General features: G+C 35.9%; 2 protein-coding genes and 1 pseudogene across 17 annotated transcripts in view; all 3 read left to right on the forward strand.

The window, feature by feature from the left end:
- Nucleotides 1-13,285, forward strand: part of LOC137236610 (activating signal cointegrator 1 complex subunit 3-like) — a 246,448-nt gene that overhangs the window by 200,679 nt on the left and 32,484 nt on the right. The window contains exon 4 of one of the 3 annotated variants that reach the window (XR_010948518.1): nucleotides 2,564-2,728. The exons of 1 other annotated variant lie outside the window; for it this stretch is intronic. The gene's annotated coding sequence lies outside the window, so the exon portion shown is untranslated. Of the gene's footprint in view, nucleotides 1-2,563; nucleotides 3,031-13,285 lie in introns of those variants that run through there. One more of the 3 variants, XR_010948517.1, reaches the window with a different exon arrangement.
- Nucleotides 1-13,285, forward strand: part of gpp (grappa) — a 276,164-nt gene that overhangs the window by 195,918 nt on the left and 66,961 nt on the right. The window lies entirely within an intron of this gene.
- Nucleotides 1-13,285, forward strand: part of LOC137237443 (glycerol kinase 3-like) — a 277,790-nt pseudogene that overhangs the window by 38,839 nt on the left and 225,666 nt on the right.

Here is a 13,285-nt window from a genome sequence, read left to right on the forward strand (position 1 = left end):
ACCTGACACCTGCACCCACTTTCTAAAGCCATTAAACGCACTCGTGGCGGCGCGCATAATAGTTTCGAATGGCAAATTAACATTTGTACATACTCGCACACACGCACGCACATTTTCATACACAATACAAACGGGTGGCTCTTGTGTATGCCCCATCCAGGGCATAGTTCTTCATCTATATACACAGACTTGAACGCTCAGCTAAAATGAGCTACCCTAACTTAAATACCCACGCAGTAAGTTTTAATGATGGGACTCTATAGCCGGGTCCAATGTAATAATGAAATAGCAAAAAGGTATAACATAAAAATCCAAGTTGCCAAGCCAACAATCGAGAAACGAAACGGGCACGACGCTTGCTCTTATTTTTAAAAGCAAAAATACCGCTGCCCGCCACAACGCCGATCAATAGCAGAAGTTGTATATGTGTGTGTCGCTGGAGCACATTTGTCACCCATTTTTAAGTGTCACTATTTTCGTTTCGGAATGTGTGCCTGTAGTTGATGTGAGCTAAGAATGTGACGGCATTCAGCTCGAGCAGGATGAGGACAAAACAAGGAGGAGACGCTCGTTTGTATGTGAAGCTTTGTATTTTCTCACACTTTTCCACTCGGCACTTTTTCCGCCAACTTTCTAGCAACTTGTGCTTTGTGTGCCCCCGTTATAAACACAGCTGAGTTTTAGTATTTATCACCCACAACTCACTCACCTAAAATCTCATTTTGGGGGTGAGAGAAAGCCATCGCTTTCCTACCCAATGTAAAATAAATTCATATACCTACATATGTTTGTATATAAACAAACAAAAAATTGGTTTTCTATGTGGGTAAGAGGCGTCAAGCGAAATAAAGCAAAGAAAATTTCATTAAAGTTGTGCGGTGGAAATATTAGATATAACCGAGAGATTTTACAGAAAAGATGGCAGCGCCAATGAGGACGATGACAGTGACGGTAACAATAGAAAGCGTCAAGAAGTGTGACGGGGAGACAAGGGCTCTCCACATAAATGGAAGTAAGGAATGTGTAAAGTATGTAATAGAAGGGAACAGCGAACATAAACCTGAAAGCAGTAGAAAAAAAACTAACTTATATGTATTTTGTTGTAAATAGAAATGATGAAATGGAATGTTGAGGAAGGAGCGCAAAGTGCGAATTTCAGAAATATATTTATAAATATAAAGACATTTTGGAAACTGCCACAAAGTGGGCGTAGAGCTGGCGAATATTCATGTACCTGAGATTTTGTCACCGCGACTTAATGTTCATAGAAAAATTGCGGCGAGAAAGCGACGAAGATTAGGCATCATGACTGACCGCATTTGCCTAATCATAGGCGCAATCACAGCTCTCGTCACAGGAACAATTAGTTGTGATAATCAGGACTGTCATGGAATCCAAGTCGGTTTTGCGTTTTGTCGGAATTACAAACCAATATTGCTTTAAATTGGTGTCATAAAACCGTATTGGTTTTGCTCTTTTCGAATGTAAATAAAACCGATGTTCGAATCAGATGTTTCGCGGTGCACCGGCAATTTTGATCTTAATTTTTTTGGCAAAATTTTATAAAATAATTGTTTTGTGCATCTAAACAGAAATAAACAAAATTTATTGACATTAAAATGTCATCAGCAGTTATAGCATTTATGTTATTGGGAGAAGAAAGTTGCGAGAAGGTCAAAAGCAAAATTGTGAGAGATCGCAGGGACAGCGTAATTTAAAATATTTCTTAATGTGGGTTTCTAAATATTATAGTGTATTTGCAGTTACATTGCATACTATCGCATAAACAAAGAGGCTTTCCGAATGGTATTGGACACCATTGAAGGGCGCTTAACTCGCTCGAAAGTTCTGCCAGTGCTGCAACTAGCAGCTACGTTACGATTTTTAGCTGAAGCACCCTATCAAAGATCAGTTAGCAAGGATTCTAGCATGAGTGTAGGTAGAAGCACGGTGTCAACGATTTTAGATGATGTGCTCCGTGAAGCCCTTCGCAATATCTGGATGTTTCTCCATAAATTCAGTCAAAATATTGTTTTGCATTGAATTTTTGTTTTCCTCTATTAAGAGTGAAAATATGTGACCCGGTCTATGAAAAGGTGGCTTATGACTCAAAAAAGAAATTGCGAGAAACAGCTGTTAAAGATAAACAATGCATTTCTTCACTTTCTTAGTAGTTTTTCCTTTGCATTATGAACAGTCATGCCCAAAAGGCAAAGCACAAACCAGTTTCTGTCCGATATTTTGGCTCCATTGCCATCGAAAAAAATGATATCAAAAAAATCTGAGGATGCTTCACCAGCCACCAAAGTGGCATCGAAGGAACCAAAGGCTTCATCGTCTTTCATTTGTGCTCTTCTTTCTCTACATTTTTAGTACACTTCTAAGCAAGTTAGGACTTTCTAGTTTTCACCACGTGAAAGAGCGTTTCAAAAACTATCGAAACGAGAAAAATAGTGGAAATTTTTTTTTTTAGTCATAATCCACCTTTTCATAGACCGGGTCACATATATGTAAATTTACATTAATTTTTATAAAATAAACCTTTATTTACTTACATTTTTAGAAAATACTCAACTGCAAGAGAAATACAACTAGGAAAAAATGAAAGCCAACAGCATTTAACTGATTGGGTTTTAAAATCGATATTATCGGATTCTGTGACACCTAAAACCGACATTAATTCCAATTCGAACATTAAACCGATAACATTGGATTTCATGACACCAAAGTAATTATTTTGTCGTTTTTATATCAGCCCTGAATATAATTCAATCTGCCTGTGATTTGTGCTGCGATTAAGTGGCTCTAAATAAACTTTTATATGGACATCCGACGTGGTGTGGATGGTCCTGGGTTCAAGCATGCGCGGTTCCAGGGGGGGGGGGGGGGGACTTTTCTGTATTAACTGTAATGAAGTATATAATAATACCCATAAAAAAGCAAGAAAAATTAAAAATTAGTAAAAATCCGTTTTGTGATAAGAAATTGTTATGTAGATTAGTATTATATACTTCATTACAGTCAATACAAAAAAAGTCCCCCCCCCCCTTAACCGTGCATGCTTGAACCCAGGACCATCCACACCACGGCGGATGTCCATATAAAAGTGTTTCAGTGAAAACTGATATGTCTTGCATATGCCTTTCGGAGTCGGCGTAAAACATGTCGGTCCCGTTCCGCCAATTTGTAGCAAAAATTAAAAGGAGTGCGACGTAAATTGTAAGAGAAGCTCGGCCTGAATTTCTTCGGAGGAATATCACGCCTTCTATTTATTTTCATTTTATAGGCGCTATGCGGACACAGGGAAAAACATAGATCAATGAAACCGTGATCCCATCTATCTCATCATATGTTAAAAATAGCTGTTGGCTGATTAGTAGACTTGACTGCCGGGTATTTACTGACAGATTTTACAGTAAACTGCGAAGGTGGGTATTTCACCTATGCAGGGGTTTACTGCGACATCTAGCAATAGATAGCAGCGCCAGCGACGGATTCATTAACTAATATCGTCGCAGCTAATCTTCTGCTGTGAGACAACCGTCTGTGACTGCGAGGCTTAATAGCTCTACACAAACCTCAGAAGAGTAGAATAAAAAAAGTCAAATACAAAACATGTTGAGTGCTACAAAAACCGTTATCCCAACTTATGAAAAGTTGTTGTTGTAAACGCGAAGTTAGTTAAATTCAATCTCTTTTGGCTATTTCGCATGGCTGCTTCCCAACAAACGCGGATAACGTTCTTTTTTATGGATTCATCATCCAATCGCGTGAAGTAATTGTTCTGCTTTTTGGCTGCTCTTGGCAGAAATTCAATCGAAATTGCGTAACAATTCACTGAAAAAGCCTAAAGCTGTATAGTGGTGTTTTTGATAACTTGTAACGTCCATATAGGAAAGTTATGGTTTAAATAGTTCAGGATAGAAGAAACCGAAAGGAGGAATAGATGAAAATATAAAGGAATTTTTTTTGTTGAATCCGAAATTTACTAAATATTGTTGGCCAGAAACGACAAACGCAAGTACTTCTATATTACGATTTGTATTGTATGCTCAAAAGTATGTTGTATGGTGACCATCAGTTATTTATTTTGAAGGGTATTCCTTGTGTCAGGATAACAAGACTTATTTCCAGCGGAAACATATTCCAAAAATATATCTCACCTCAATATTCCCAGGAATAAAGATTTAAAATTAATTAATTAAAAAAAAACTGATAAAAATTAAAACCAAAAAAATAAATAAATATAGCTAAAAAAGTGTCAAAACACTTTACAAAAATATATATTATTACGAAAAATTAGAAAAAAAAATAAATAATAACAAAACAAACTAAACAGAAAAACTAAAAAACAAGTAAAAAAAATTATTAAAAAAATAAAAAATAAAAAAAAATATTTAAAAAACATGTAAGAAAAATATGAAAAAATTTACAAAAAAAAAAAAAATAAAAAATTTAAAATAATTATTACGAAAGATACAAACAAAAAATATATTAAAAAAAGTGGCAAAAAGCTATAAAAGAAATTAAAAAGTTATAAATATACATATAACATAAACATAAGCTTAAAAAAATTATAAAAGAAATAAAAAAAAAGTTTAAAATTTTTTATTTAAGAAACACTTAAAAAATTAAAAAAAAGTTTTTTGGAAGAAATTTTAAAAATATTATAAAGAAAACAATAAAAAATCCAAAAAGCAATTATAAAAAAATTAAAAAACATGAAAAACGTAATAAAATTTAAAAATTTAGTAAGCAAATTTAAATAAACAATAGACAACTTATATAAATAAAAACAAAATGAAACACCAATTATGCAAACAATTATTACAAAAAAAAAAAATAATAATAATAAATATAATAAATAATATATATATAAACATTAACAACCACCTCTTATCTTTCAACAACTATTTGTATTAATGTTTCAAAATTGGTAAAATTGCGAATTCTTCGCGATTTTTATGTAATTGAAATAATATTGTCACCGTATATGCAATTGGTTCAGATTGTTCGTACTTTTTCTCATAGAAAAGTGTGAGAAATTAATACAATTCGAAACTTTGTCGAATTCCTAGCTATACAAGTTTGCTATTGCTAGGGGTACCCAAATAGTCTGCTTGGGTAGTTGTCATAATGTACGAAAGTGCTTTTGACAGCGGTGTAAAATACAAATAAAAAAAAAAAAAACTCGGACAGCAAAAATATTTCAATATTTGTTTTTGTTATGTTTTATTGATTTAATTCTAAATGCAAAAAAGGCAATCCTACAGCTGACTAAATAATTTTTCTCTTCTTTTTGTTGATTTACCATTCAATCTTTTGATGTAATCTAACTTTAGATGACCTGTCTATATTTAATCTTAATTGCGTATATGTAAATATTTCTATTGACGCCTGTATTTAGCAGAAGAGCAAAGGGGGAAACCTCCATTTAGTAGGGAGGTTAATGAGGACTAGATCTGCTTTGGAAATGTTGGTGTCATCACATTCTAGTTAGTTGAGCACTTCATTTCGTTCGTTAGGCAATTGCGAGTACTCATACTTCTCAACCGTTTAATATGTATTTTAGTATATCGCTTTTTTCGCTTCACAAATGATCGTAATCGTTTCGATATGGAGCCTCATATCTTGTTCAAGTAGACTACTTCCCCCTAATCTGACGGGAATTCTCTATTCGTGATATTTATTGCTGTTGGTGACTTCAATTATTAGCATACGTTTCGAAACCTCCCCCGTCACAAGGCACTGGTGCATCAGACCACCAATTAAATGTTGATTGTTTACATACATCCACCGGCACTGGTTACATCAGTGCACGATCTGTATACAGCGCTTAATATGGGTAACCAAGCAACGGCCGAAACATCACCATACGCCTTAAACCATCACCATTCACCACTATCTACCGCTTTATCCTTCACCAGTTCCGCTTTTTCATACTATCCACCGGCCAACCATCCACCATTAACCACCTACCAGTCAGCAGTTCTCCATTCATCGCCAAGCACTCATGTGTTTAGCACCGCCCTACTAAACCGCGCGCTGTAGACCCCAGCAAACTGCCGATCGATTCATATTTAACCGGTAATAAAATGATTCATATTCTACCAACGTCATTAGTTGTTTTTGGCATCATCTACCCACTCAAAGATTCTCACGGCAGTTTGCACAGTCCACTGACTTCACCAGTACCTTAAACAGCGCCTTGGTAAACTATGGCTTATCTTCCTTTCATCCACACTAGCTTCAACTCTCTGTCTTACTGAATTGGTTAAGGAGCTGGAACCTCTGCTCGTCTCATATTAGCTGACTGCTACCCCAGTCTTCGAAGAAACCCATCTTACAAAACGCTATTGTCTTCAATCGAAATTATCCAACAAAAGTTTCAAATCAAATAGGGTATGGCCCACCATTTTTCTCGCTGAAACTTGATTCTTTGAAATCATACTGATTCTTGTAAAGGTTAACAAAGCTGTTTTTCAATCTACACAGAGTTGTTCTTGAGCGCCTTGAATACAGTTGTTTGATTGCGGGCTGAGGACGACGTGATGATACTTCGCGTTGAAGTTACTCACATTCATCGATATAATGCCGAATATTTCACGAGGGCTTTCTTGGTTACTGACACTCGCCGACGTGAATGAGAATATCATACGAATTTTGGTTTACTTGAGAAAAAATGACTCGTTGCGTTTTACATAATTTACACTTTAGACACAGAGTTGTTTTGAAAAGTGTCTAATTGCTTATCATTTCTTTGCAAATCTTGTTCTAGGAGCCTTGGAACTATTACTATTTTAAACACTAGCGTGCATTTAAATACTATCACGACAGTGATTATCTCATATCGCCGCTCTTACGTTATTTAATTCAATCATCATGATAATTGCACCCCATTCCCAATCTTTTGTGTACATTGTATCTCCCTCTAGATTGACAGATGTCTATTGATCACTTAAGTACACTATTTTGATAGAAACTTGAAATATCATACAAAATGCCGCTAACTGTCATTAACCAGTCAATTCAGCACATGCCATAATCTTTCATGTTCAGAGCAAAGTAAAATGTGTCATGCTCAGGGCATTCCATTGCGCAAAATGCAAAAAATACACAAGACGTGTTAAACAATTTATGCATCTTTAAATTTTTTCTAAAGCGCCTGAAGCAGCCTAAAAACCGCAAACAAGCAGTAGCAGCTGTTCGAGTGAAAAAGGGAATCAGCAACAGGTTGGTTCTACGACGGATCATTGTACAGAGATCGTGCGAGCGCTGAATGGCGTTTACGTTTTTCAAAAGGCATAACATTGAACTTTTTGAGGGGTGAATTTCAAATTATTTACACATAAAAAGAAAAAATAAAGCAGACAAAGAAAACACAATAAATTTAAAACCCACCCTAGTTATTAATTTTTTTTGACTTGTTTGCTTTGCGCTGCGCGATCAGCTGTGAGAGGCAGTAACAAATCAACGGTGAGAACTATGTGCTGAGTGCTCAAGTTCAGTTTGTTTTTTTTTTTTTTTTTGTGTGGAGCAGCTTCAGTTGCAACAGCGCTTCATTAATTGTTTTTTGTTTTTTTTTTGTTTTTGTTTTTGTTCAAGTTCATTTTATAAAAACGATCAGGCGTCGCAATGTAGACGTTCAAGTTATGAAGTATTTTCTGAAAACAACAATAAGTTGTGCAAGCTACTGTTATTGTAACAACACTGCATTTTTCACACATTTGTTTTGTTTTCTTCCTTTTGCATATATTGGCTTGCTTGCATCCCACAACCTTTCATGTCTCCAAATTGTCTTTCGATATTACAAAGCCACGCACTATTCGGACGTGCACAGTTGCAGGTGTTTCTCTGTTCATATCAGCTTTTTGCATTACAACCGCTGTGGCACATGACAAGTCGCATGCCACTTGCCACATGTTTCACTTTTTATTGTACATATTCCCAGTAATTCGTGCTGCAAGCAAAATGCATAACTGTTTTCTTTTTATAGTTTCATTTATACTAAGAATTTTATGGAACTCCCATTACCCCATTTGATACTCGAACGTTCTTTTAGCAGCTGCAAATTTTTAGCTTTGAATCTATTTGTTTTTATTATATTTTACATTATTAAAGTTCTTAAGGAAACTGCAAATATTGATCGTGTTTTACCTTTGACGCATTTTAACACTGAAACTGAAATGTTTGCTTGATTTGTTAATTTTTGTTTACTATTCCTTCAATTCTTTTGTGTACGCCCACGCTACCTATTTATTTATTGTCATTTGTCTCCTTTATTTTATATTGTTTTATACGAAAGGCCGGCGATGAAAAATGCTTTTATTTTAAGAGTGAATAAAACATATCCGTAAAAGTGCGGTAAAGAAAAAAAACGGCAGTAACAACGGTAGTTTTCATTTTTTCCCTCAAAGCAAAAACACATCAATTTATGCAATAAAACAGAGAATCATCGCCTTTTTCCATAAGAAAAAAATACCAACTCATTCAGCAGTATCGAAATGCTTCTGAATTTTTCCCGAAATAATACCTAAAATAATCTTGAAGTGATCCTGAAATTGCTTCGACTTGGTCCCGAAATGGTTTCGAAATAGTCTTTGAATTATCCTTAAGTTGTCCCAAAATGATACCTAAAATAATCCGGAAGCGATCCTGAAATTGTTCCGAATTGATTCCAATACATCGACTGCTCAGTGGAATACCACCAGTGTCGGAAATGCCCTATCTCTGGAAACGTATGGATAACGGTCTATTTCAAAATTTGGTTCAAAAATGCCCTACCTCAGAAAAAGTATGGATAACGCCATATCTCAGAATAACTAATACACCAGCAAATGTAAAAATGCGGAAATAGTTCCAAAATGTTCCAAGAATATACCATAAAGTTCCAACCCCCTTGAAAATTGTATCGATGATGTCAATCCTGTACGAATGAACATGCCACCTTTATTTTATTTTAAATTTTCAATGAGCACAATAGGTCATGTATTTAAATTTTTACTTTATTGTAAATTACGTTGCATTCGTTATTATTATTATGAGTACTGTTTTTATTCATTCGAGACTCGTAAAAAATCTTATTCAGTTCCCTTTTTGCAACTCCAATTTTGATCTCAGTTTACAACATATTTTCTTACTTTTTCAAATCAAATGGATCAACATTTTTTAGTAGTGCCCCCTGCAGCGAATCGCACTAGTTCGGAACTAGCGCAGAACTATCGCCTTCAGGTGCGGCACTAGTTCTAATTCTGTCCCCTCGCACTGCTTTCAATTAACACTTTTAACATTGTGATATCTTACAAACTATAACTCTTTAGTTCATTTGCACAAGAGCAATATAATTCTTAATTGAGATCTAGCAATTTTGGGGATCAACTCGGAACAATTTACGGATCAATTCGGAATTATAACCGGATCCACTCGCCATCATTTGAGCTCAATTTAGGAATTTTTTTTCGAAGTTTTGTTGGTATTTTACTGGACTTTTTTAAGATCATTTTGGTAGTATCATATCTGGATTATTTTCTGTATAATTTTGAAAACAGCTAGGAACCATTTCGGAATCATGTTTTTAGAAATAGTTTGACAGTGGCATAATTATCGTTTGAATGAAATCGGTTTTCGTAAATCGTAAAACGTAATACGTACGCAGGCTTTGCTTTTTTCGAATAAGTAGGTGTGGCAGGTCTAGGAGGCCACCTTATGTGTTCATAAAAATATTAACTGTGCTTGAATTGCTTGGGAAATAATAGTGGAAATAGTGAAAGCTGCAAAAAAAAAAAACAAGAATTCCAATTGAGCATGTCAGAGAAGGTATTAATGTTCTGTGAAGTAACATCTAATAAACAGTTTGGTTTAAAGTAGCGATCATAAAAATTTAAACTGTGACTACAATGGTAAGAGTATTAACATCATAGTGATGGTGGTGTAGTCGTTGATTAACGAGCATGATGGAAAACCCAATCGATCGAGTTTTAGTAGGAGTAAGGAATGGGAAACTTTGTCAAACGCCTTACTGAAATCAGTGTAAATGACATCAACTTCGCAGTTCGTCCTTAAGTTATTGGATACAAGGGTTGTGAACTCCAGCAAGTTAGACACAATGGACTTACCCCTGCAAAAGCCATGTTGAGACAGGTCCACTGCCGAAGATACTGCAAAAGCCAGTTGATTTGTGACAACTGATTCAAATAGTTTTGGAATAGCACAAAGTTTGGCTATTCCTCTATAGTTTGTGACACAAGATCTACTCCCACTTTTATAAAGTGGTATTATAAACGACTCCTTCCACTTCTTAGGGAATATCCCTTGCCTCAAAGAGGCATTAAATAAGCAGGTAAGGGGTTGACAAAGAAATTGAGCGCAAATTCTGAGCACAACAGATGGTATTTCATCAGGTCCACTGGAGTAGGAAATTTGCAGACTTTCCAGATGCCTTAGTACCTCATCTGTATGAATATATGGGATACCTACTGAGTTAAGCGAAGGTAACATGTATTGATAATCCACCGGAGGGGAGTCAGGGATAGTCGAGTAATTAGATTTAAAAAAGTCAGCAAACATATTTGCAATCTCGGAATCAATACTGGAAATCCGATCGTTATACTTCATTACAGAAGGAAACCCTTTAATTTTTCTTTTGGAGTTGACGAAGGAATAAAATGTTTTTGGATTGGAAGAGATCCGATGCTTAATCTTCATCAGATAATTCTTATAGCATCTTATCTGTAGCCTGTTGTACTTAAGGCGCAAGATGGAGTATGCAGCATAGTCACTATTAGAGCCAGATAATTTGAAACGCTTGAAGAAGCGTGTTTTTTTGTTTTTTAGATAATTAAGTTCTCTAGAGCTCCAAGCAGTAGCTGGAGATGCTGAGGAAGTTTTGGAAAAAGGCACACATTTGAGGAATATCGCATGTAAAACGTTGGTGAAATGGACGGAGCTCGCTTCAATATCTCCGTCGTACTCAGGCCACTTTATTTTAGAGACTTCGTCGATTAGTAAAGACCGATTGGCCTTTCTAAACAGAAACCGGCGGGAAGACGCATTCGGATCGGTAGTATACCGCACGGGTAAGCTAAGACAATCCAGGTAAATTAAAAGTGCTGGATGGTAAACATCCTCAGGCAATACCACTGGATCACATCGAGTAACAGAACAATTCGATGTGTCGTCTGAAAAAATCAAATCAAGGTATTTGCCAAATTTATTATGAATTCTGTTAAGTTGATAAAGACCAATGTCTGCAAGGTCATTTAGAAACTCGTAGAATACAACATTACAAGCAGTGGGAACTAGCATTCCGTCAATAAAATTCCAAGACACAAAGGGCAGATTAAAGTCGCCAGCCACTAAGACAGAATCAACAGACCTTGACATAGCAAATATAAATTTCAATAGGGAATAATGTTTTAAGTATATAGAAATATCTGACTGGGGCGGAATATAAGACGCAACAAAATATTTATAAGTAGATAAAAGTTTAACTCGCACGCAGAGGATTTCAACATCAGAAGAATCATCGAAGTACACTTCCTCAGCAGAGAACCTGGTTGTACGGCGATTAACACGCCTCCACCAACTCTGTTTCGTCGGTCATTCCTAAAGATCTCATAAGAATCAGCTAATATCTCAGAGTTAAACACAGTTGGTTTCAACCATGTCTCAGTAAAAACCAAAACGTCATAACAGAGTTCATGACTACGGAGAAAAAGATCAACTAGTTTAGTATTTAGACCCCTAACATTCTGATAATAGAGGTTGAGGCCATAATGAAAGGTGTCAGACAAATCTATGACTCCGCGGGAATTTCTACATCTTTTCGAAAAAAACGGAAGGGCTTAATGTAAACATTACTGGGCCAAAGAGAAGCATTGAAAAGTTTGCTATATTCACTTTCAATCACTCGAACTTTAAAAGCGACTCTCACTAAAGTGTTAATGTCGACATCTCTCTTTACTAACTTAAAACAAGCGACATTAGAAGCAGCAATGCCAAAGTGATCAGAGATGTATTTAGCAATACTCTCCTCAGTGACCGATGGCTTAAATGAGGACAAATGAATCCATTTATACCGCACAAATACATCCAACTCAGCATTGTCATTGCTACCACTAACAACACGCGATTTTTGCGTAATTTCTTTTGATGCACTCTTTCGTTGTCTGTCAGAAACATCAACAGATGGCACATTTGCATTAACTGCGCTAGCTGCAGCATCTGCATACGATACAGTGTCAGCAGAGCGCGACACTGCACTAGTATTTGTCACATTGTTGACAACCATTTGAGCATCAGACTTATTGGAATTATCAGAAGGCACATTTGAATTATTTTTATGATTGTTAGCTTTAGTTGATTTAGATGTGGAATTGGAACTAATTGATGTTGATGTATTTCCAGATGTAGATGTAGTTTTAGACGAAAGAGAGACTTTAGAAGATGAGGCGTTTTTAGATGTAGTTGTAGATGTATATGCAGGCGAAGTAGAAGTTGTCTTTGTAGTAGCACTAGTAGAGAGAATATTCGATGTTTGCGGCTGAGTAATAATAGCAGCAGGTATAGATGTAAGAGTAGTAGTAGGTGCAGGTGATGAAGCATTAGCTCTAAGATTATCGATAGGGGAATTAGAGAACTCCGTGCCAAGCGGGGTAGCGGGAAAATCCATTAGATTGCTTTGTGTTAAGTTGTTGTTATTGGATGCCATGGGGAGAGCAGAAATAAATATCGCACTATTTCTGACATTCGGACAACCATATGACTCAGCAACATTTAAATTGTTGTTGGATGACTTCAAAGAGTCCATTATATGATTTTTTAAATCATCGAATTTTTTAGACACAGCATTAGAAATTATATCGAAACCTTGTTTTTGAGCCACAAGAATAGCGTTCAAAATATTAGATAGCTTGTCCGGCATGTTCACACACTTTTCACACAAGTAAAGCAAATGAGGGTTAGCCTTGATTAGCTTTACTTCATAGTCCGATATATCCTCACTACAGGCTCTGTGGAAAATCCTCTTGCAAAACCCATTACACGGCACTAGACTATTGTCACCAGTTCTAGAAAATTGTTTATTACACTTTCCACAAAATTCATCCATTTTGGCAATTTAAAGTAAAGGAAAATATAAGAATACGTGAAAATATGAGAGCGATTAAAAACACGACCGTACGCAGCGAGAGAATGGAAATTACCGCATATTCGTAAATTCTCAACGCAAATAAACAACGGCCTCCTCCAATTTTGCTAAGACGCTTGCTCAGCAATTACTTAACGA

This window comes from Eurosta solidaginis, chromosome 1 (assembly GCF_040869045.1).
Source record: "Eurosta solidaginis isolate ZX-2024a chromosome 1, ASM4086904v1, whole genome shotgun sequence".
Taxonomy (NCBI): domain Eukaryota; kingdom Metazoa; phylum Arthropoda; class Insecta; order Diptera; family Tephritidae; genus Eurosta; species Eurosta solidaginis.